The sequence below is a fragment of the Mesocricetus auratus genome, unplaced genomic scaffold, assembly GCF_017639785.1.
Source record: "Mesocricetus auratus isolate SY011 unplaced genomic scaffold, BCM_Maur_2.0 Super-Scaffold_100006, whole genome shotgun sequence".
NCBI lineage: Eukaryota > Metazoa > Chordata > Mammalia > Rodentia > Cricetidae > Mesocricetus > Mesocricetus auratus.
The window spans coordinates 64,108,969-64,134,444 of NW_024429190.1; the positions used below are offsets into that span (position 1 = coordinate 64,108,969).

The 25,476-nt window shown below is 39.0% G+C and overlaps 2 pseudogenes; both read right to left on the bottom strand.

The window, feature by feature from the left end:
• Positions 1–1,090: 1,090 nt before the first annotated feature.
• LOC101844182 lies at positions 1,091–10,066 on the bottom strand (annotated as a pseudogene).
• Positions 10,067–16,041: 5,975 nt separating this feature from the next.
• LOC121140862 lies at positions 16,042–24,876 on the bottom strand (annotated as a pseudogene).
• Between the last annotated feature and the right edge of the window lie 600 nt (positions 24,877–25,476).

The window sequence follows — 25,476 nt, forward strand, 5'->3', positions numbered from 1 at the left end:
ATTCTCTCCAGCATAAACCGTCCTTAGCGTTTTTGATTTTAGCTATCCTGAGAGGAGTAAGATGGCATCTCACAGTTGTTTTGATTTGCATTTCCCTGATGGCTAAGGATGTTGAGCACTTTCTTAATTGTCTATCTCCCATTTCAGGGTTGACAGGCTCAGTCCCAAAGGTGGAGTTGGAGATTGGAAAATCCTGTCCTAGCTATGTTTTGAATTCCAGGGGAACATACCAGAAAAGGCCCACTTTAAATGTAGGAGAGAACACTGGGCAAAGTTAAACAGGAATGTAACACTATGATACACCCCCCATTCTTACTTTTCACAATTTAATTCTTTGTCTATTTTAAATTTATTGAAAAAAAGATTTTTCTCATCCATAAAATATATTCTAATTTTGGATTCCCCTCCTACACTTCCTAAACATTCCTCCCCAACCCTCTCATTGAAATTCATAACTTTTCTTCTCTTTCCTTACAAATCAGATGGGCATCTACACAATAAAAAAATAAAATAAACAAATCAGAGTGCACAAATTCCATTTTAAGATAAGGAAATATTTTTATTTAGGTGTAAACTAATCTCTGTACTCTCTCTTTTATCTCTGTCTTCATATGTATGTTAAGTGTGTGTGTGTGTGTGTGTGTGTGTGTGTTATGAGGTTTTAAGACTGCTTTGGATTCTATGTGATGCATGAATAGCAGCTGTAATCTGCCACACATGGGGCCTCAGAACTAAGCTCAGGTCCTCTGTGTGAGCAGAAAATCCTCTAAAATATAGGTCACTTCTCAGGTCCCACAACTGACAATAGTGAGTGTCTGCTTCTTTACAATTTAATAGCAGTCTCATTACACTGTAGTATCTGCAAGAAAATGGAGGAAGTAACAAGGCACATTTCTGTGCATATAACACCTTCCTAACACTAAGGGCACAAGCACTTGTTAACTGTTCTGAACACAATGATATTCAGTTATTAATCAAAAACACCACCCAGTATTTGGCACCTGTCCCTATATTTCTGTGTCACAGGTGACTTCAGAGATGATCTAGAGTTTTCATGACAGCTTCAGTGTCACACAGGTGGTCTCTGCAGTCACACCTGACCAGGATGTGGCAATCTTAGTGAGGATGAAACAGTGAGTTTGTATCTCACCTTCTGTGGAATCTGGGCGAGGCCTGCTGCAATCACATTGGCCCTTTCTTGTGTTAGGATTCCCACCATGGAGCCCAGGGAAAACACCACAACACCATGTTCTCCGGATGACTGGAGAAAGTCTTCTATGTCCTGGTAATGAAATATCAGCCCATCACAAAGAACAGCAGCACCAAACCTCCTGCATAAAAACTGATAGCATCCTCCACAGGAAGACACCCAGCAGCATTAGAAATATTAGAGGAGTGGGTGCTTTAAAACTGTGCACATCCACATATAAGATGCACAGTTGTAGCCTACTGAACAGTTACAATTCTCTGCTACATGTATTCACAGCCATACAAATAGTTCTGGAACATTTTTATGCTGAAAATCAAGATTTGTTTACATTAAATTCAAAGTTCTCTTTCTCCCTTTCCAGTACCTTGATGGCTAAACATCTGCTTTCTACTTTTATTATCCTGGACATTTTGGTAGATTACAGAAAGTGGGAGATACTCTTCAATGAGTTGGTACAGGAGACCACTTCCTAAACATAACACCAGTGGCACAGGCACTGAGATCGACAATTAACAAATGGGAACTTTTGAAACTAAAAAGCTTCTGTAAGGCAAAGGACACAGTCAAAAAGACAAAAAGGCAGGCCACAGAATGGGAAAAGATATTCACTAACCCTACATCTGACAGAGGGCTAATCTCCAAAATTTACAAAGAACTCAAGAAACAAGTCTCCAAAACACCAAAGGATCCACTTGAAAGGTGGGGTACAGAGCTAAATAGAGAATTCTCAGTAGAGGAGGCTAAAATGGCCAAGAGACACTTAAGAAAGTGCTCAACATCCTTAGCCATCAGGGAAATGCAAATCAAAACAACTCTGAGATACCATCTTACTCCTGTCAGAATGGCTAGAATCAAAAACACCGAAGACAATTTATGCTGGAGAGGATGTGGAGAGAGAGGAACACTCCTCCACTGCTGGTGGGAATGCCGACTCATACAGCCTCTTTGGAAATCAGTATGGAGATTCCTCAGGAAAATGGGAATTAATCTACCACTAGACCCAGCAATTCCACTCTTAGGCATTTATCCAAATGAGGCAGGTTCATACAACAAGGGCATCTGCTCCACTATGTTCATAGCAGCATTGTTTGTAATAGCCAGAACCTGGAAGCAACCTAGATGCCCCTCAACTGAAGAGTGGATAGAGAAAATGTGGTACATTTACACAATGGAGTATTACTCGGTAGAAAAAAACAATGGAATCTTGAAATTCGCAGGGAAATGGATAGCACTGGAAGAAACCATCCTGAGTGAAGTAACCCAGTCGCAAAAAGACAAACATGGTATGTACTCACTCATATATGGATTTTAGACATGGATCAGGATAGTGCCAGTCTGCACTTCCACAGATAGAGAGTCTGGGAAACAGGAAAGAACCTAAAAGATATGCATATATGCATAGTACCCAAGAGAAGAGGATGGAGACAAGATCCTCTGAATGGATGGGGAACACGGCGAGGGAGGGGGAGTGGGACCTGGGAAGAATAGAGGGGGTAAAGAGGAAGGGAGTTGGTCATGGGGGAACAGGAAGTTGAGGGGTGGGGGTAGAATAGGGGGAAGAGGGAATCATAGGATCGAAGACAGATCAGGCACCAGAGTGACCTCGAGTGATCTAAAGGTATAACATCAATTGGCAAGCTAAGCAATAGTGGAGGGACCACCTCAAATGCCCATTCCTGATAATGATCTTGATGTCTATAACCATCCGGGAGCCTTCATCCTGTGACTGATGGAAGCAGAGGAAAACACACAACTAATCACTGAACTGAACCCAAGGAACCCAGTGACAGAGAGGAGTGATGAGCAAATTGGCAAAGAATGGGCTGGCAAAACAAGCAGAGACAGCTGATCTGAACAGGGGAGTGGTCTTGGACCCCAGACCGACAGTGGGGAGGCCAGCATGGGACTGATCTGGACCCCCCAAATGTGAGTGTCAGCGAGAAGGCCTGGGCAACCTATGGGGCCCTGAGCTGTGGATCAGTGTCTATCCCTGGTATACAAACTGTCTTCATGTGCCTATAGCACAAAGAGAGATGCTCTCTCAGCCTGGACTCTTAGGGGAGTGCCTTGACCCTACCAAGAGTAAAATGACAGACTCTAGATATCCCCTATGTGGAAGGATTTGGCAATAGGGTGGGAGGGAGGGGGAAGGGGGTGCGGGAAGAGGGGAGGGAGAGGGAACTGGGATTGACATGTAAAACAAGCTACTTAAAATTAAAATAAAAAAATGAAAAAAAAATAATAAGTATTGTAAAGCCGGGTGTGGTGGCAAATATCTTTAATCCCAGCACTCTGGAGGCAGAGGTCAACCTGGTCTACAGGGCAGGTTCCAGGACAGCCAGGGCTACACCGAGAAACCCTGTCTCAAAACAACAAAAGTATTGTATTGGTAGCTTCCTTGAAGCGCTTTTTAATTTGAGAACTGGTTGTCTCCTATTTCACTGATCTATACTATAAACTATTGTAATTCATTTATGTTGATGTGTAAACAGTCCCTGGTTTGGTCAGGGGAAGTCCATTAAGTTATTATGTCACCAAAAAAAAAAAACCAAAAAAACCAAAATGCATTTTTACTTTATTTCTGTCATGTTCTTCGGCTGGTTTACTTAACGTACTGTCCTTAAGGTCATAGCATGTGTCTCTATACCCTAGGTTTTTTTTAAGTATTATTAAGTATTATTGATATTTTTTTATATTTGCAGAGTATATAATTTTTATCAACAATTCTAGTGATATCTAGGTTGCTTTTCCTACTTTTAGTTACTGTCCTAATATTGTGAGGAGTCCCTATGATTAAGGCAAATTATAAAAAAAGCATTTAATTGGAGGCCTGCTTAATGTTTCACAGGGTGAGTCTATGAGCATCTTGGTGCGGATCAGTATGGCAGGCAGGCAGGCAGGCATGGCATTGTTATTGTCATCCAATACTCAACCTGATCCATACATTGCAGACAGAGAGAAAGAGATCAGGGATGTTTTGGGTGTTTGAAACCTCATCTACCTCCTGTGACACATTTTCTTCAACAAAGCCATACCTCCTAATTCTTCCTAAACAGGACAGCAAATAGTAACCAAACATTCAAATACATGAGCCTGTGCAGGTAATTCTTATTCAAACCGCCATGCACTCTTCCTTTCAGGAATATTTGCTATGATCATCCTTGCATTACTATCTCATACAGGTCCTTTTTTCATTTCCTTTACATACATACATGGACTATGAATCTATTTCTAATTTTGTTAACAATGTCCTATCTCTTTTAATTTGTGTTTTCATAACCAATATTAGTTTCCTTGGAAAGAAACTTGTTTGCTGACAATTTATGTTACTGTGTGTGCTACTACAGATATATGGGTGTATATATGTCTGTGCAGTGATAGGGAAAGTCCTTTTGTGTATATGTTGTTTTATTGGTTGATTAAAGCACTGTTGGCCAATAGGGAAGCAAGATAGGTGGGACTACGAGTCTAGGAGGACTCTGGGAAATAGAAGCACAGTCAGTCATTATGTAGGACACTTGAGTATAGGTCCGGATCCTTTCTCTGGTAAGAGAAGACTACGTGGAAATACTCAGATTAGCAGTTATGGGTTAATAATTAAGTCAGATCTAGCCAATAAGAAACCAAGCAAACAGTCAGCTGCTTCATAATTAATATAATGTCTTGTGTGTTATTTGGGGGCTGAGATAGTTCAGGACCCAGGTGGCTGGTGGGAAGACTACACCTGGTGTCAGGAGTGAGATCATGGATTTCCACATAGAATGACAAAGGCCTTAAAGGGATTTTAGAAACCAAAGAACAGAGGAAAGCATGCCTTCTTGACAGCAGTGTTTTTCTCAGATGGGCTCTCTTTTGCTACAGACAAGCAGATTCACATGGCTGCCTTAAGGGAGTCTCCTGACTTGGTATAAGGGCCAAAAACCTCCAAGGCTCTGTTAAGAGGCCCTGCCAACAATTGAATGGTGTGCACAAGCAGCTGGCCATGGCAGTGACCACATATCCAAGCCAGCATAGACTAAGGTAGTGAACACAGCTCCTCTTGCTGGCAGCAAACTTATACCTGCCGTGTTGGGGAGCCAGTGGCTGTTTCTGCTTTAACTTTAGCAATGCTGTTTAGCAGATAATAGACACATGGCCAGAAAAACATAAAGATTTACAGTAAAGTCATATTGAGATGAAGTAAAACCTCTAAAAGTTTATAGTGTGCTTAAAAATATACGTAGGCTTGGAAGAGAAGAAGAAACAGGATAGTGAAAGAAAAACATAAACTAAGAGAGTAACTGGGTGTGGGGGCACATGCCTTTAATCAAGCCCTTGGGCAGCAGAGGCAAACAAACATATCTCTGTGATTTCATGGCCAGCCTGGTGTACAGAGGGAGTTCAAGGGCAGCCACAGTACACAGAGAAACTCTGTCTCGATAAAGTAAAATATAAAATAAAAAATATAAAGTAATAAAAAAGCCACATAGAGACGGAAAATACACAGAGATTCTGGATACTGTACGCTATTGTATTTTTCAGTTGTTCAATTGTTAAAGAAGAAACATTTGCTAAAAAACAATTGGTTATAAATGTTGCAAAATTAATCCAATTTATATATTTTAAAAATGCTTTGACTTCAAAATTTAAGTATAAGGATATGTTACTTTGAAAAAGAGATTTTAATTGTGTCTCCACAGAAAGTGGAAAGCTGTGGATTCCTTTCAGATTTATGTGGTTTAATGAACCAAGGCCCCTGGAAGCAGTGGCCCAGGTGATCCAGCATCTAAAACAGCTGAGATGATGCAGCCTTACAGACTACAAAAAACAAGGACTTGGCCAGGTTTCTGTGTTTTGTCATGATCCCCATGATATGAACAGTGCCCCCAACCAGCAGGAAGCAGTTTGGAATGAACAGTGCCCAATTTTCCAAATATTGTTTATAAATTTTGTTTTAATTTAAATGGGCTTGGTTATAAATGGTTAATGATTACAACCAATCTCTTTTTAAAGGTAAAAGGGAGATTACCGTATAGAAATGAATACTTTGTATTGGTATGGATTTTCATTTATTGATACAAATTTAAGATCCATTTTGTGATACACACACACACACACACATATATATATATAATTTCTCCTCTTGTTTAGGTATTGTGTTTGTATAACTCATTTAAAAATGTAATGTATAATTAAGTGCAGATTATATATAATTACCTATAATAGAATTTATACACTTATAGTTAGGTAAGTTAGGTTTTCTAGATATACAGAGATATATTTGAGATAGATAGATAGTATTCAAACCTTTCAAAGACCTTCAGAAAATGGCATTTAAAATGATTTAGGGTTTTATGACAGACATAACTGTTCCTGGCACACCAATTATGTCTGAGAGGAAGATGGGCATTGAAGAAACTCATTATGGAGTTTGCCTTTGATATAGCAAGACTAGCTATTTGGGCAAGAGACTACTCTTGCCTGGACCATTTGACTGTTGCTATATAGTCTGGACATGCAGGACCCACATGAAAGTGACTATTGAGCTTGATGGGACAGCCCTACACAGTTCCTGCTTCATAGAAGAGTCTGCCAGACATTCTGCAGGACACAGAAAATGACTGACCAATGCAGATGGACAGTTTAAAATTTCCCGCTTTGCTGAGAAGTCTGCCAGACACACTGTGGCCTATGGACTGAAGATGGATGCCCCAATGTTGCAGAGGAACTTCCCTGACTGTCATTCTAGAGTTTATATATTACCCTTCTGTGGTCTTTGATGGAGTTGAAGACAGTTATAATTATAGTTTTCCTTAGTTATGTTAAAAGATAAGCTACATATAAGACTTAAGCTCACACTGATAGGATAGATGATAAAATGCTTTATTTAAATCTTACTAAATGTTAATGAACTAAATATTGTAACTATAGTTTTCACTTGATAACTGTTCTGTTATATATAATTTGACTATGTTAAAGTTAAAACCTTTCTTTTTATTTAGACAGAAAAGAGGAGATGATGAATTCCTTTTGTATTTATGTTGTCTTATTGGTTGATTAAAGCACTGTTGGCCAATAGGGAATCAAGATAGGTGGGACTAGGAGTTGAGGAGGATTCTGGGAAACTGAGGCACAGTCAGTCACAATGTAGGACATGAGAGAAGAGGTCTGGAGCCTTTCTCCAGTAAGAGAACACCAGTGGAAAAACTCAGACTAGCAGTTATGGGTTAATAATTAAGTCAGAGCTAGCTGATAAGAAACCATGCAAATGGCCAACAGCATTATAATTAAATACAGTGTTTCATGTGTTATTTGGGGGCTGAGACAGCTCAGGACCCAGGTGGCTGGCAGGAAGACTACACATTACAGTGCAGGAGTGTGTTTTCACTTTTGCCATTGATAAAGAAAGTAAATAAATACACATCAACTTCAAAGACAGATGTTACCTCAGAGTAAAGGATTGGGAAAGATTTTCCAATCAAATGGACCCAAGAAACAAGCTGGTGTTTCTTGCTATCCTAATATCTAACAAATAGACTTCAAGCTAAAATTAATCCAAAGAGATGAAGAAGGGCATTTCAAATTAGTCTCAGAAAAAATCCATCAAGATGAAGTCTCAGTTGTGAACATCTATGTTCCAATACAAAGGTACATTCATTAGAGAAACATTACTAAGGAAAGTAAATGGAGTTATTTTGACTTGTGAAAATGTATATTCTTTGTTCACACTTCATCTATTTTCTCTCAAATTACCTGAATAGTACTGGGCTTTTGGACCCACCTCTGCATTTAGTATTTCTGTTTTCTTTTACACTCAAATATAAGAAAAAGTTTTTTAAAATAGAATCTTGATGAATTAATTCAATCACAATGAAATTTACATTCTTTTTTGTTTTATTATTTTTATTTAAATTAGAAACAAGCTTGCTTCACATGTCAATCCCAGCTCCCACTCCCTCGCCTCCTCCCCTGCCTCCCACCAACTCTCTAATCCCCCACCACACTCTCCAGGGAGGGTGAGGCCCTTCATAGGGTATCTCCAAAGACTGTCATATCATCCGGGGTAGGATCTAGGCCCTCCCTGATGTGTCCAGGCTGAGAGAGCATCCCTCCATATGGAATGGGCTCCCAAAGTCCATTTGGATGCCAGGGATAAATACTGATTTAGTGCCTGAGGCCCCAAAGAATGCTGAGGCCTCCTCACTGACACCCACATTCAGGGGGTCTGGATCAGTCCCATGGTGGTCTCCCAGACATCAGTCTGGGGTCCATGAGTTCAAAATTCACACTCTTGTGAAAGAATAGACACTGGTGTTTCTATTGGCTGCTTTGCTTTTCTAAATTGCTGTGGCTCTCTGAGTTTAACTCACATTCTGAAGGAATAAAATAGAGCCATTCCTGCCAAAATGCAAGGAAAACAGAAGCAAACAAAGGGGACACGATTTACCATAGGCAGAGGCTTGGCAGGTCTGCAGTGCAGTCCTCCAACAAAATCAAAATTTGGGAAGACAGGGTGAGGGAATTCGAAATCCCAGTAGGTTGGGATGTACCACATATCTGCATTCCTCATTATTTCCTGGAGTGCACTTATGATTTGGGTTCAGTCCCATCAATATTTGAACACCTGAATGGATCTTGACAATCCAAAAATTAATGGAAGTAAAACCTCAACAAAATTGATGTCTACATATGTAACACAGAGCAAAAGCTACCCAACATGACATTAGTGTGCATGTGCATACTCATGATAGTAATAGTAATAACAGCAATATAAGGATGATGATGATGAAGATGATGATGATAATGATGCCACTACACAGGTAAAACTACTGTTTTAAAACATAAGGTTAAATGTTTTGTGGATATGTTATTTCTTAGAGAAATTCTCAAAGCTTTGTTTTGTGGGGGTGTGCATTTCTGAAGTGTCCAGTACAAGTCAGAGCCAAGGGTTTGCATTTGACCTTGGGAAATAAATAAGCTTTTCTGTAATGCTTTGAATGTGGCAGATAGTCTCACAAACTTTTCACCATTGTACTTAGGAGAGATAAATCCTTATGTTGCCAATCCTGTTCTTTCAAGTTCTCCATCAGTGACATAACACATTGTGAATGCAAAAATCCCAACTGAACAGGCACTTACCTAATACTTCACTGTAAAGCTGATTCCACTTCTTCTCATTAAATGTTTGGAACCAAAAGTCAAAACAAAGTACATAGATTACATTTTGTACCCTCTCCATGAATGTCATCCGGTCACTCAGTTCTGACAGAGCAGGTGGCACGTAGGAAGGAGGTAGGGGGAGTCCTCCACTGTACTTTTCATACGTGGAGCCAGGAAAGAAGCGGAGACTGAACACAAGTGGTATCTGGAGAGTCTCTGCCAGCAGGTCACCACAGGGTATGAAGGGATCTGCCAGGATGATATCAAAGCTTGGATTTTGTAATTTTGTCATAATTTCATTGTTGAAAACAACATCTTTGCAGAGACTTTCAAAATAATGTGAATCTAACCAAATTAATTCTTGATACATGAAAAAGTATCTCCAATATGATTGCTTTGGCAGCTCATAAATGTACTTTTTCATAGATTCCATGTAAAGTTCCTCCAAATCATCTATGGAAAAGGAAGAAGGGTACATTTCAAATTCAAGGGCAGATGTGTCCTCAACTTCATAAGAAAGAGAATCTGAGGGTATCAGAACAGTCACTTCATGACCCTTCTTTACAATCTTATCTAGGATTTTCTTTAAGTTGAGCTAATGGCTGTATTGCATTGTCCATACCAGCACCTTCCCACCATTCCCTGATCCAAAGAAACCACTCAGGTATAGCAGGGCAGGGCTGCTGTCATTTTCACAGACACTTGGTTTAAATTCATAGCTGTATTTCAAATGGTGATTGTTTTGCCCCTGCCGATATAGACAGAGCTATAACTAGTTAAAATGTAACTTGTATCCACAAAAGCAAACACACAAGGCATAGTCACAGCCTCTTTGTGCCAAGTGCAAAACCCAGAAGGCAGATGTAAAATGACTTCTGATTCTCAGTGACCTTGAATGTATAATGTACTGGGAGAACAGTGGAAAGCAAGATCTCTTTCTCTCCTACCTCCTAATGCAGCTCCCTTGAAAAAGAACTTGAAAGACATAACTGTTGAGTCACAGTTTTAAAATATCACAGTTCAGTGTGTCTTCATATAAATGTTGGCAATAGAGATCATTTAACATACTATTTCATGATTTTAGCTATTTGACTCTTCATTTCACAGTAAAACCTCAGAATTCTATACCCTGCTACTAAATTTAGAGTCTACTTTATCCTAGATAGAAGCCCCATTCTTTTAGCCTTTCAATTGGGTCCATTTATGCCCAACCAGGACTCTGCTGTCTTGTAGCTAGTCAGCATGCAGGAGTAAATATATTCTAATGAAACACTCCTGCTTCCCTCCTTGACTATCAGACTATTGAAAGAATTGACTCCATGAAATTAGAAGTTTCCCGGTGACCTTTTGGGACTCACACAGACTGTGTGACCCCATAGTAACGAAACATCCCTGTTTCCTTATTCTGGTGTTTTTGTATATCTGGTAGGAAATTAATGGGGTTTTGTGACTGGCTTTGATGTTTATAAGGTTTGAAAGTACTGCCATGTATATGAGGTAGCCAAGTTTGTTCTATGTTAAATCTATTTTGTAACAGAAAGTTCACACTTTATCATTTCTAATTTGACTGACATTATCTCTTTCCTAATTTTTGACCACTATTGTTTTCTATTAATATTCATGTGCCATATGCTTGTCCTGGTCTACTTTTTGGTCTAAACCCTTTCCTATGTCCATGTATCTTCTGCAGACATCACCAAGAATATAATAAGGAATTTTCATTGAGGCAAAATATCATTAGAATAAGACCAGGGTGCCTCCATGCTTAAGCTCCTGTGATGTCCTATACACAGCACCAAGCAAACCATGAATTCCTATGTGGGTTCCACAAGGTAAGAGGACTGTGCAAGCTGGGAGGGCAAACTGGGAAATCGGGTGGAAATACCATGATGCTCTTGGGCAGAACCAAGAATTTACTCTGAAAGACCCTGGCCCAGTTTAAACAGGCAGCTGAGGCTTATGGAGAATTCCGTTCCCCCACAGCTGCATAGTCATTGCCTATTAGAAGGGAGCTCAGCTCAAGGACACAGGCTGTCGGGTATCTGCAGGTGGCCGGATGGCCAGCTCAGCAAGGTTAAACAAACACAGAGATATCTGCGGGCGACCAGACGGCCAGCTCAGCAGGATTGAGCAAACACAGAGACTAATTGTTCCTCAGATAGGGCCAAGGCCAAGACTTGAGTTCCAAGAAAAACCTCAATTGCCCGCGCTCTGAGCCCTAGCCTCATTTAAATTGCCCAATCAGGGTCCTGTTACTAGGCTTCTCGCTTCTGTACTGCGCTTTTTTGCTATAAAAGAACCCCTGAGTCCCCAGCTCGGGGCACTCAGTTCCCCCGAGACTGAGACGCCCGGGTACCCGTATGTCACCAATAAAGCCTCTTGCTGTTGCATCCAAGCTCGTGGTCTCGTTGTTCCTTGGGTTCGGGTCTCCCTTCCGTGAAAGTATCCCTATTGGGGTCTTTCAACTCTGATGTAGGTTCTCTGGTAGCTAGGAAGTAAGAATCCTTATGAGTGAGATGACAGCATTGCCCTTGAGTCTGCAGTGAGGGTAAGGACACCTGTGCAACTCATAGCCTGTTCTGGGGGTGCGCATGAAAGTGGGGTGCAGTTGGCAGCTTGGGAGATGTGAAGACAGGAAGCGTGGACTAAGACTTCTTGTAGGACCTTACAAGTTTTTTTTTTCTGGTTTTACGAGACAGGGTTTCTCTGTATTGTTTCGGAGGCTGTCGGTCCAGACCGGTCTCGAACTCACAGAGATCCGCCTGCCTCTGTCTCCCGAGTGCTGGGATTTAATGGGATCGGGATGGGCACCTGTGGAAACCTGGATCCTACCTGTCTGCTGCTATGTCCCCATCCCAGTTCCCTGTAAGGAGTTCATGTGCATCCGTTCTTACTTCTCTCTGATGTGTAACTCCATGAGCCTAATGATCAGGATCTTTAAAGTCTGGACAAGTGGCAGACTGTTTCCAAGGAGCTTCTGATGCTGCCATCCACAACACAATACAGCAGTATCTGAGGTCTCCCCTTGCTCCCTAATGTTTCTCTCTAGATTATAATCAGTTAAGAGGAGGAAGCCCTACCTCACTCTGGTTTTCAGTTGTTTTGAACTGAGCACGGATGACCTCAAGTGTAATGATGGTGGAAATACTTCCATATGAATATTGGACACATGTAACTCTTCAACGGAAATGTCTATTCAGCCACATCTGTCCTTATTTCATATGTCATCTCATGTTTTTTCTCTTCCACATTATGACCTTTCGTTATAAAGTACTTAAGTCTCTCTCTCTCTGTGTCTCTGTCTCTGTCTCTGTCTCTTTCTCTCTCTCTCTCTCTCTCTCTCTCTCTCTGTGTATGTGTGTATGACTTTCAAATATATTCTGCAGGCTTGTGGTTTGTCTTTTCAATACTCTCAGTGATGGTTATTGATGCAGAGAACGTTTCATTTATATGACTCCAATCAATGAAGTTCAGCTTTGCTGCTTCTGGTTTTGAAGGTAAACAGAAAAAACAGATTTCAAATTCATTAATAAATATATTTTCACACCTTTATCAACATCTTATATTTATAATTCTTACCTTTACCCTTTACTTCTTAGAACATCTTTAAAAGATCATTTGTAAATGGTAAGAGTTTTGCTAGTAGTTTTTTTAGCAGCCCTTGATTAAAAACAGAAAAATGAAAAAGCAAAAACAAAGAAGCAACAAACCCTGTAACTTTTCTATGGATAGTTTTTGATGCTTGTTAAATATCATCAAATTGTATTTTTTATATTCTCTAAACTTTAGCACTCTCACAGAAGATATCATAAAGCATAAAAATAATAAAATCCACTGTCAAACATTAAGAATCATTTAATGCTAATATATAATTTATTATGATTGTGTGTCCATAAAAACTTTTGACATTACGTCTGCCAAAGATCATAGTATATTTAGGCAACAGTTGTGTTTAAATGAAGAAAACCAAACCAAGCTCAACAAACAAATATGAAATGTTTATTTCTAAATATTATGACAATGGAAATGAATTGGAATCCTAAACACACACACACACACACACACACACACACACACACACACCCTACCTAAAATTTATTTATTGTTCTTTTTTACTTTTTCAGACAGAGGCTGGCTCATGTAGCCCTGCTATCCTTGAACTCTCTTTGTAGGCCAAACTGGTCTGAAACTCAGATCTACCTCCTTCTGCTCTTGGACTGCTAAGGTTAAAGGCATGTGCTACCATACCTGGATACTGTCTTTTTTCATTTATAATTTTTTACATGAAATATTTTTTGTCTTTTTATTTGTGGCAACAGGGTTTCATTCTGTAGACTTGGCTGTCATGGAACTCACTCTGTAGAACAAGCTGGTCTTGAACTCACAGAGATCTTCTTGCATCTGCCTCCAACATTCAGGGACTAAAGGAGTGTGCCAGCACTGCCTGTTTACAAAAGTAATTTTTATTAGAAACAAAAAAGAAGAAGCTTAAGTTAGTCAGGAAAGATTGCACACACCTTGAATACCAGCACTCAGGAGGAAGCTACATGTAGATCTCTGTGAGTTCAATGCTGTCCTTGTCTACCAAGAGGGTTTGAGGACACCCAGAGCTGCATACTGAGATTCTGTCTCAAGTATACAGGTAAACAATCACAAAAGGGAACAGATGAAATAAAATAATAGAAAGAGATAAAAAGAAACTTATAAAGAAACAATTATCACTTCAAACCCTGGTGTTGAAGTATTAGCTTAGCACCTAAAGTACTAGTTGCTTTGCAAGAGGACCCAGTTAGAATCCCAGCACCCACAAGGCTCACAGTCGTCTGTAACTCAGGTCACAGGGTTTCCTATGCCATTTTATAGCTTCTGAATGCACCAAACATACATAAGGTACACACACATACATACTGAAAAAACAGTAATATAGTACATATAAATGAATAAAATTTAAAAATAGGGCGCTAAGATGCAATTCTAAGCAAGTCGGCTTGGAGAAGGATTGGGATCCCCTATAGAGACATTTCTATAACATAAAAACTGCAGTGTGAGAATTAATGAGGCAATATGCCTTGAAATTCTCAATATGAAGAAACTGGACTTATGTGCTAACCAAGTCAGAAGGACGGTATTTAAAGTGAACCTTGGAAGGGACACACCATCCTGAATCCACTTGATCTCAGCTAAGGTGAAGTATGGTTTCTGCTCAGGTCTGTGTTGAATCCAAATAATGGCAGGAGCCGGAGTCTGCTTCTGTTATCCTATATTTTTCTCCCTTTGATCAATCGGTGTCCTTCTAACACTTGCTCGCGAAGTTTTCTTTTGGGCAATGTTGCCTTTATAGCCTGACCAGTAACTTGGGCACTTTGGCATAATCTGTTTCAAGTCAATAGAACTCTTTTTGTCAGAGTCATCTCTCTTCATTATTTCATTTATTTCTAGTTTCATTTTGTTTCTATTGTTCTGGTTTGGAAGGAGCAAGGGCTCTTGATGGAGAAGTCAAGTTTTCATCTCTCTTTTTGTAGGCTCCTCTGTACAGGTTGTAGTTACACTTTTTTTTCTGTCCTTGCCCACTACTGATGCTTTCCTGGGTAATGTGACCATAATTAACTCCCAAACTTTTGGGGGTCAGTCTACTAGTGTGACAGGAATATTGTCACAGGGCTCACTTCATTTTCTCTAATTAAGTGTTATGCTCTTTTTGAACTCTGAAGCTTTGAAGTATTTATGGCTGAAGGGCTAAGCTCTGTGTTAAAATAAGGTTGTTCCTGTTTTTAATGCATGTGCTTCTCATACAGGATTTCCTTGTTGTTGGTAAAAATCTCGTTATTTCACCTGGTACTCTAATAATATTCAGCTAACATTAGAAGTTTTCTTGTCTGTTCTGGGAATCAATGCTCACTACAGAAGTCCTTTTGAGGATGTGTGAATATTTTATTGTAGGAATTAGAGTGGCAATGGGGTAGATGTTTTTGTGAATCTTTACTCTACAAAGAATTTATATCTATAATATATGCAGCCACATCATTTGCTAGATACAGTTTTTTCTTTGTCTTGCTCTCACCTGGAGACTTGGCATCTTGCAGCTAACTCTGCTGTCTTCTTTATAAAGTGATAACTATTATTTCCACTATTTGCTGTTAAGACTTGAAGCATTAATTTTAGGAACTCTTTTTTATCATAAAGGTAACCTTTGCCCTGTGGTCAGGGTCACGATATAGAATAACCCTATTTTTCTTAATAAATCATGCCATCTGCACACAGAAATCACAGTGTGCCTTGAAGAATTCTTCCCATTGCTAGAATACCACTACCAAATCATATCTGAATCAGCTATGATACTAGCATAGTATAGTCTTGTTTTTAGAAATCGAATTTTACCATTCCTATGAGAATCTTATAGTATATTACAGGATTATAGAGCTAGATTTTTATGGCTGGAGAGATGGCTCAGAGCTTAAGAGCCATGGCTGTTCTCCCAAAGGTCCTGAGTTCAATTCCCACCTACCACATGTTGTTTCACAGCCATCTCTAGTGAGATCTGGTGCCAGGTACTTCATAAGTGAGAGGAAAAATTAACCTTAATAGCTCAAGTCTACTTCAAAGTGCTGAAATAGAGTGATAATGTCCAGGTCAGTTATGATAAAGGAAAATATGTAAAGCCTCCCTTGCTTTATAATGCACTGGAGGAGGTCCATGTGTCTGTCCACTCCACTTTAGTTACTCCCTTTTCTTCTTCCTTCCATCTTTAGCAAACTTCTGACAACAAAAAAGACAGCACTTTGTGATGATGAAGATCACAGTCACCACACAGGCAAGCAGGAAGCCAATCACGTCCAGAGAGTGGTACTGGAACCAGGTGAGGTCATGAGCTGCCACACGAAGGTGCTTGGCTCCTTTGTTGCGCATGGCATATTCAACCCATAAGACAGCTCTGTCAAGGGGCTTCACTGGCTGATCGTGATGAATTCTTGATAGCCACATGACATTCTCCTTATAGCTTAAAGACATTGATATCAAAAACCAATTAATTTACTGAAGTGATTGAAGCCTAGGAATGGTTCTGGGAAAGTATGGTGAGAGTCAACAAATTCCATAGAGGAGAGCTAGGCACAGTGTGGTTTTCAATGGGACATATTTGAAGGTTTGCCTGTAAACTGGCAAATTCTTTCTAACACTGAAATGGGAAGGGAAGGGCAACAGAGCCCATGCCCTTATAGCACTATGGGTCAGGTGCTTCTTACAGTTTGATGATGACATTGATGCTCTTGGGAAAAAATTGTGTGGAAATTTATGAAAACTCAATAAAAGCAGTATTAGCAATTGAAAAATGGCAACTGGTGAGAAAGGGATATACTTTGCACAAGGTGACCTAAGGGCTGGTATGTATCTCATTGATAGCTTGTGTAAAATGCTTGAGGACCTGAATTCAACCCCTTGTTCTATCCACAGAGACAGAAGCACAGTAATGACTAGGATGCATAGGAATTGGAATTTGCTGTTATTTTTTTTAACCTATTCTAATTGTGTTTGTTTGTGGCGCTTAGGAGGGCCATGCAGCATGTATGGAGCTCAGAGGAAAACTTGTGTGAGTCAATTGTCTTCTTTTACACTGCAGCTTCTGGGAGCTGATGTCAAAATCACAGACTGATCAGTGACTGCAGGACGTGGAGGTATTCTTACCATTAGTGGGTGCTGCAGTGTAATTCAGCACAACACAGTAACTGCAGAAAGAGCATGGATTTTCACAATAATTGCCCTGGTTTTCAGCTTTCTTACTATTAGGAATATATTCAATGAAATAGTAGACAACATACCAAAACAATAGCTTCATGGTTTGAGTGTCAGTGGTCGTGATATTTAATAAGTGGAATTGACTGAGGTGCTTCAAATGTGGGATGATGGATAACAGAATTGTGGTATGAAAAATAGTTGAATATTATCAGCCATTATAAAGAAGGAAATCTTGCTTTTACAATAATAAGGATAAAATTAGAGGCTATCATATGAAAAATAGTTGAATATTATCAGCCATTATAAAGAAGGAAATCTTGCTTTTACAATAATAAGGATAAAATTAGAGGCTATCATAGTAAGCTAAATGAACTAGGCCCTAAATTACTGGTTCTCAATCTGTGGGTCACTTCCATCAGAAAACACATCATTCTGATTGTCTTAGGAATCCTAAATGATAAATTTTTTTCTGCTACTTCATATTTACACTGAGAACTGTCTTAGTTCCTAAGATCCAGATGTTGAGAATTACCTCCTTAAAGAAAAACACTGCAAGTTCTCACCTTTGTGTGGAAACTACGAGAGCTTATTTCATAAAAAGCGAGTGTAGAACTGTGGGAAGTGCCAGTTCGGAATGGAGAGAGTGAGTGAGGACTCAGAAAGGTGAGCTAACCTGAACTGCTTTCACTGATAGCAGGATAGTGCTCTACAGTGCGTCAATGACTGGGATTTATGAATTACAGAACTGATTAAGTAATGAGGAGTGGATTTTGAGCATGAAATTCTAGATGAACAAGGATATAGAAATGGAAGTGTTCATATATGGTCATAATGTATTACATATATAATTATATACATGTCAGTATGTATTCCTGATTTTTCTACTTTGGGAATTTAGGGAGAATTATTTCAACAAGAATAAGAGTTTTCAGAAATTCAGGTCATTAACTTGAAATATGTTATAGTTTTTAGCTTCATTATTCTGTTTGTTGATTTGATCCTATTTATGTGAATTGTGTCTTATAATTGAGGAAGATAAAATATTTCCCATAATTAAATTTTTCTAATCTAACTTCTTACATATTAAGTCCACATGGATAGTTTCTAGTATTGATTGGCAGGAAAAACTCATTGCACAGTGGTTAAATGGGGTTTTTATTGTTGTTGTTTTCAAACTTACACTAACATGGAATGTATTCTGCGAATCTGTCTGGAGTAGTACTAAGCTGAACAAAATCACTGTACTTACGAAAGGTCAGTAGTGACTGTCTTCACGGCATTGAGCAAATCTGTACTGGACATCGTGAGAAAGTCCAGTCTAACACCCGCTCCTTTGGTCTTCATGTGAACAACATTATCAAATTGGTCTCCAAACAAAGGAATGCCAACCACAGGGACCCCATGGTAGATCGCCTCATAGAGGCCATTGGTGCCACCATGAGTTATAAAAGCTCTGGTTTTAGGATGACCTAGCAATGGGAGAGATTAAGGAAACTATTAGTCTTATGTTTGTGAAAGCAAATGAGAGGCAGGAAAAGGGAATAAAAAAGACAAATACTCTTAAGATAACATTGTCATAACCATTGGTGTCCACTGTACTCCTCTCATGTCTTAGAGGAAGGAGTACCACAAGTCTGTGTGGATACTTGAAGGTCACATAGGGAGGTGGAGTGGGGAAGTAGAATGATTTTGGGAAATGAACACAAAGGGAAGGGCTCCTCCAAAGTGGAGCAAACAGCATATTCAAGCACAGGAAGTGGTTGGAGAGAATATGCTCTCCTACAGAAACAGTGAAAATGCTTTGGATAGGTTGGCTCCAAACAATAGGGGCTGGGTTTAATTTTGATGGAATCAGACTGAGTTGACTTTATCATGTGTAATACCATCTGATGATGTGGGCTCTATGGGGGAGCACAGTAAATAAAGAGTGGTTGATCAAAGAGTACCATTCCCGCTGGTATTTAAAATTGCCCTATGGTAGGGGAAAGTGTAGATGTAAGTTACAGAAATAGGAGGAACAAAGAAAGACTGACTTAAGTGTATCTGAAATTACTGTGGAGATAGAGATGGATTGTCCATCTCCACTGTCATTGTACACCATATTCATTTCAGTTTTTCATCCATTTTCTCCAGAACTGAATCACAGTTGTCATAAATGCATTAACATTGACATTCACCTTCCTGAGAAGCCATTCCTAATGCCACAGGTGTCTCTGATGCTTACCGAGAAGGTCATTCTGGGGGATCCATTTGTACAGCTGAGTGTTGGAGCCCAAAGTGTCTGGCTTCTTGCCTTCAAATCGCCAAAGAACCTGTTAAAATGAAGCTAGTGTCCATTACTTTGGTTAAATGTCATGTTACTTCTGGTAGAAAATCTGGATAGATTAAGAAGCAACGGCCATAAATACTCAGACCCTTTGAGCCAAGCCATATGGGTGGGTGATCGGAACCATGAGGAATTAATTCTACAATCAGGATTAAAGTGCCCTTCACTCTCTTTTAGAATATATTTTATGGATGGAAAAACATCTTTTCAATGAATGGAGAATAGACAAAGAATTAAAATGTAACATTTAAAATTACGGTATGTATCACAGTAGGGTGGTCAGCTGCAGGTATCTGGTCTCTCCCTACAATTCCCCTTTTAGTGTAAATAAAGATTTAGACTTGATATAAAATTCAAACATATGCAGCATATATACATACAAGATGTTGAGCAAATCATAATCTGTTTATACCTTATTCTAAGTATATCTATCCCTTCGAAACCTGCTTTTGGGATGGCGAAGGCGTGATTTGCGTCTGCCTGACCGAGTCTTCCATGACATGGCGGTCCTGGGTGCGGTCTTGGCACTGGGAAAGGTAGAGGCACAGCTAGTGAGGAGAAACCGCAGAAGGTACCTGCAGATACCTGGTCTTTCCCTACACTGTGCATATAATATCTCCCTAACGCCTAATGCACAAGCACTTGTTAAGAGTTTTTCTTTCTGAACACAACATTAACAACAAAGTTACTAATGAAAAACACTACCTAGTATTTGGCATTTTTCTGCTGTATTTGTGTGTTAAATGTAACTTCAGAGATGAGCTAGATGTATCACTACTGCTTCCGTGATATACAAGTGTTCCTTCAATCACACCTGAACAAGATGTGACCATCTTAGTGAGGATGAAACAGTGAGTTTGTATCTCACCTTCTGTGGAATCTGGGCAAGGCCTGCTGCAATCACATTGGCCCTTTCTTCTGTTAGGTTTCCCACCATGGACCCCAGGGAAAACACCACAACACCATGTTCTCCAGATGACTGGACAAAGTCTTCTATGTCCTGGTAATGAAATATCACCCCATCACAAAGAGCTGGAGCACCAAACCTCCTGCATAATAACTGACACCACCCTCCACAGGAAGACACCGAGCATCATTAGAAATGTTAGAGAAGTGGGTGCTTTAATACTTTCACATCCACATATAAGATGTACAGCTGCAGCCAACTGGATGGCTAGAGTTCTCTGTGTTACACATATTCACAGTCATACAGTTTTGAAATATTTTCATGCTGAAGATCAAGATTTGTTTATATTAAATTCAAAGTTCTCCTCCCCCTTGCCTAGTACCTTGACCTCCATACATCTGCTTTCTGTTTGGATTATTTTGTCCACTGAGGTAGATTATAAAAGATATTTTTTTATTTCTGTCTTGGTCTTTGGCTAGTTTACTTATTGTATCGTCATTAAGGTCATACCATGCATCTCTATACAACAGTTTTTTATGTGTTATTGATATTTTTATATTTGCAAAGTATATAATTCTGATCAACAATTGTTGTTATTCTAGGTTGATTTTCCACTCTTAGGTTACTGTTCTAATGTTGTGAGGAGACATCATGATTAAGGAGAGTTGTAAAAGAAAGCGTTTAATTGGGAACTTGTTTGAAGTGTCACATGGTCTATGATAGGGATTACCAAGGCAGGCAGGCAGGCATGGCATGGCAATGGAATAGTGACCATGTACTCAGCCTGAACCAAAGATGCATACTGAGCAGAAGAGACCAGGAATGTTTGGAGTATTTGAAACCTCATAGTCTACCTCCTGTGACACATTATGCCCAAACAAAGCCGTACTTCCTAATCCTTCCTAAACAGGACACCATCTGGTAACCAAACATTCAAGTACATGAGCCTGTATAGGCTACTCTTATTCAAAACACCATGCACTCTTCCCTTCAGGAATAGTGCTCCTGTGATCATCCTTGCATTTCTATCTCATAGAGGTCCTTCATTCAGTTCCTTTACATACATTCTCAGAAGTGGAATTCATGGACCATAAATCTATGTCTAATTTTGTTAGCAATGTCCATTCTCTTTTAAATTGTGTTTTTGTAACCAATACTAGTTTCATTGGAAAGAAACTTCTCTTTGCTGACAATTAATGTTACTCTGTCTGTTACTACAGATATACGGGTGTATGTATGTTTGTACAGGAGTGTGTTTTCACTTGTGTGTTTGATCAAAAAAATAAATAGACACACCTCAACCTCAATGGCAGAGATTAATTCAGAGTAAAGAGTTGGGAAAAGATTTTCTAATCAAACGGACCCAAGAAACAAGCTGGGTAGCTATCCTAATATGTAACATATTAGATTTCAAACTAAAATTAATCAAAAGAGATGAAGAAGGTATTTCATATTAGTCTCAGGAATGATTCATCAAGTTGAAGTCTCGGTTCTATATATCTATGCACCAAATACAGAGTCATTCATTACAGAAACATTACTTAAGAAAATATATAGAGCCTTTTTGACTTTTGAAAATATGTTTTTCTTTATTCACAGTCCATTTTCTCTCAAATCACTTTGTATAAGACAGGGTTTGGACCAATCTCTGCACTTAGTATATGTGTGTTCTTTTTACACTCAAATACAAGAATACGTTTTTAAAAATAGAATCTTGTTGAATTAATTTAATCAAATGAAATTCACACTGTTATGATGGAATAGATACATGTTTCTACTGGATGCTTTCTTTTTCTAAATTGCTGTGGCTCTCTTGATTTTGATACACATTCTGAAGGAATATAGTAAAACCATTCCTAACTTAATGCAAGGAAAACAGAAGCAAACGAAGGTAACACTATTTACCTTAGGCAGAGCCTTGGCAGGTCTGCAGTGGAGTCCTCCAACAAAATCAAAATTTGGTAAGAATGGGTGAGGAAATTCCAAATCCCAGTAGGTTCGAATGAGCCATATATCTGCCTTCCCCATCATCTCCACGAGTGTCGTGGGTCGTCCTGAAGAGAAATCAGAACAGTGAAGGTACAACAGATGAAAAAACATCAGGTGAATTTGAATATACAAGGTAGTCAGTCTTCTGAAAGCACTTTTGATAATGTAGCCAGAGTTGTTCACATATGTGTGGCTTGGATATGAATCATGTTTGTGTGTGTGTGTGTGTGTGTGTGTGTGTGTGTGTGTCTGTCTGTCTGTCTATATCTGTGTGTGAAATGTTTGATACATGGTAATAATATATGTTTATCATATTTATGCTTAGAGTACATAAATTTACTGTGCAAGTGACATGGGAGAAAATATTACACGTGTAACACATCTTGGAAATTTATGATTACCAAATATTTAGATATGCCATTTAAGTATAATCAATGCCATTAGATATTAAGCATGGTTGTGATAGTTTGGGAAACTCCTTCATTGAAACTCTCCATCTAGTTAATCCAGTTTAGCTGTTAGAAACTTGATATGTGTTCCTCTAAGGGAACTGAAAATATTGTTTTGTTTTGTTTTGAGATTATTTGAGAGAACCCAAGGTATCCCCTATGTCACTATGTAGCCAAAATTGACTTTGAACTCCAGCTTATCTCTATATCTCAACTTCTGGGATTGCAGGTGTGTGCTGCTGTGCCCCATGTGACGTTTTGGGGATTGTAGACTGCTTCAGCACTTCATTTTGAGATAGGGTCTCACTATACAGACATAGCTAAGCTCAAAAAGAATTTTCATTTACTTCTGGGTTCTTGTCCTCATACTGCTCTTGATTCATGATTGACAGTGTAATCATTAAGCCTGAGTAAGTTTGTTTGCAGATACTAAGGATAACATAAAATATGGAGTGAGAGATGTTTGGTCATTAGATATATTTTAAAACAGTGTAACTATTAATCGATATCTACACTTCAATATTACACATTTTAAACACAATTTCAACCCTCCTAATAAGTTCATATAGATTCTTCAAAATCCTGAATTTATATGTTTACTGTGCTTGGTACATAGACACTGTATTCACAGTTGTGCAGAAATTTAGTAGGTGAAATGGGAAATTCGTTCAAATTAAAAATAAAAAATAATTTATATAAAGGGAAAAGTTTTCAATGCTATGTAGATAGCTATGTAGAAATACTTATTAGTCCTCAGTCTATATGTACAAATCATGATGCTACTGAGTTTGTTTGAAGCTATTATTTTAGGGACTAGGTGGTAAAAGTGTTTGCCATGAAATCTTAATGACTTGGTTTCAGTCTCAAAATGCCTAAACACCTGTATGTATCTTGACAATCCAAAGAGAGGTGAAATAGAAACTCAATAATCTCTAATTTGACATCCACATAGGATTCACACAGCATAAAATGACCACCCAAAACACAAGTGTGCATGTGCATACTCATGATAATAATAGTAATAAGAACAATATAATGATGATGATGAAGTAGAAGATGGTGATGATAATGATGCCATCACACAGGTGAAAATACTGTTTTAAAACATGAGGTAACATGGGTTGTAGATATGTTATTTCTTAGGGAAATTCTCAAAGCTTTGTTGTGTGTGGGTGTGCCTTTCTGAAGTTTGCTGTGAAATTCATAGTCAAGGCTCTGCAGTTGACCATGGGACACAAGATTTTTTTTACAATGCTTTAAATTTCGCAGATAATTTGACAGACTTTTCACCATTTTGCTTGGGAGAGATAAAGCCTGCTGCTGCCAATCCTGTTCTTTCAAGTTATCCTCCAACGACACAGCAAATTGAGAATGCAACAATCCCAACTGAACAATCACTTACCTAATACTTCACTGTAAAGCTGATTCCACTTCTTCTCATTAAATGTTTGGAACCAAAAGTCAAAACAAAGCACATAGATTACATTTTGTACCCTCTCCATGAATGTCATCCGGTCACTCAGTTCTGATAGAGCAGGTGGCACGTAGGAAGGAGGTAGGGGGAGTCCTCCACTGTACTTTTCATACGTGGAACCATGAAAGAAGCGGAGACTGAACACAAGTGGTATCTGGAGAATCTCGGCCAGCAGGTCACCACAAGGCATGAATGGATCTGCCAGGATGACATCAAAGCTTGAATTGTGTAGTTTTGCCATGAGTTCTTTGTTGAAAACGACATCTCTGCAGAGACTTTCAGTATAATCTGAACCTACCCAAACCAATTCTTGCAACATTAAAAAGTATCTCCAATATGATTGATTTGGCAGCTCATAAATATATTTTTTCATTGATTCCACGTAAAGTTCCTCCAAATCATCCATGGAAAGGAAGAAGGGTATGTTTCAAATTCAATGGCAGATGTATCCTCAACTTCATAAGAAAGAGAAGCTGAGGGTATCATAACAGTCACCTCATGACCCTTCTTCACGAGCTCATCCAGGATTGTCTTTAAGTTGAGCCAGTGGCTGTACTCCATTGGCCACACCAGCACCATGCCAGTACTCCCTGATCCAAATAAGCCACTCAGCTGTAGTAGGAGCAGGGCTGCTGTCACTTTCATAGACATCTTGGTTTAAGTTCAGAACTGCCTTTCAAATGATGATTCCTCTGCTCTTGCAGGTATACAAAGTGTAATAATTAGTTAAAGTGTAACTTGTACCCACAAAAGCAAACACACATGGGATAGTCACAGCCTTGGTGCTAAGTGCAAAATCCAGAAGGCAGATGTGAACCTGTGAAATTATTGCTGATTCTCAGTTACCTTGAATGTATAATGTAATGAGAGAACAGTAGGAAGTAAGATCTCTTTCTCTCTCCTCCTCTTCCTCTAATGTAGCTTCCTTGAAAGAGAACTTGAAATGTAGACATCCCTATTTATTCACATTTTTAAAACATCACAGTTCAGTGTGTCTTCATATGAATGTTGGCAACAGAGATCATTTACCATACTGTTAAATGATTTTAGATATATGAGTCATGGGTTCACAGCATAATCTCAGAATTCTAAACACTGCAATCCAATTTAGAGTTATTTTATCCTAGACTGAAGTCCTGCTCTTGTAGCCTTTCCATTGGTTCCATCTCTGCTCAACCAGGACACTGCTTTCTTGAACTAGTCAGCCTATAGGAGTGAATATATTCTAATGAGACAGTTCTGTTTCCATTT